The sequence below is a fragment of the Penaeus monodon genome, chromosome 33, assembly GCF_015228065.2.
Source record: "Penaeus monodon isolate SGIC_2016 chromosome 33, NSTDA_Pmon_1, whole genome shotgun sequence".
Taxonomy (NCBI): domain Eukaryota; kingdom Metazoa; phylum Arthropoda; class Malacostraca; order Decapoda; family Penaeidae; genus Penaeus; species Penaeus monodon.
Window position 1 is genome coordinate 26,793,736 of NC_051418.1, and position 516 is coordinate 26,794,251.

The following is a 516-nucleotide window of genomic DNA, read 5'->3' on the forward strand; positions in this document are numbered from 1 at the left end:
CTTTTTTTTTTTTTGGAATCAATAGATGATGAACTGATTGGCAGATGTTACACACACCAGAGCCAACACGGAAATGTATCCCAGTTTAGTGTTGACTGTTGAAGCAAAGCAAATTAGAATTAGCTCCGAAATTTGTCATTGGCCAACTGTCAATAGATCTTTTCCGGCATTTTCACTTGGCAATCACTCAGAAGCGAGTGTTTTGCGGTTCAGAGATTTGTCCTGGAATTTATCATGAAAATCATCAATGCGAGCCTATTTTGGCTTTAATATGATAAAATTCTTCATGAATAAAACATTCATTTTCGTCATAAAATGCATTGTCGATGAAATGAAACATTCGATGATTTATATTGTAATTATGGATGCGTGTGCGAATTGTTTCACCGATGCGTACATTAATAGCCAATGTGGAAAATACGGCCTAGGTCTGAAGGCAGTGTGCATTGGCTCAGAATTTTTCTGTCGGATTCGTAATAATTATTCGTGATAATCCGCCCCAACAAAAAAATCCAA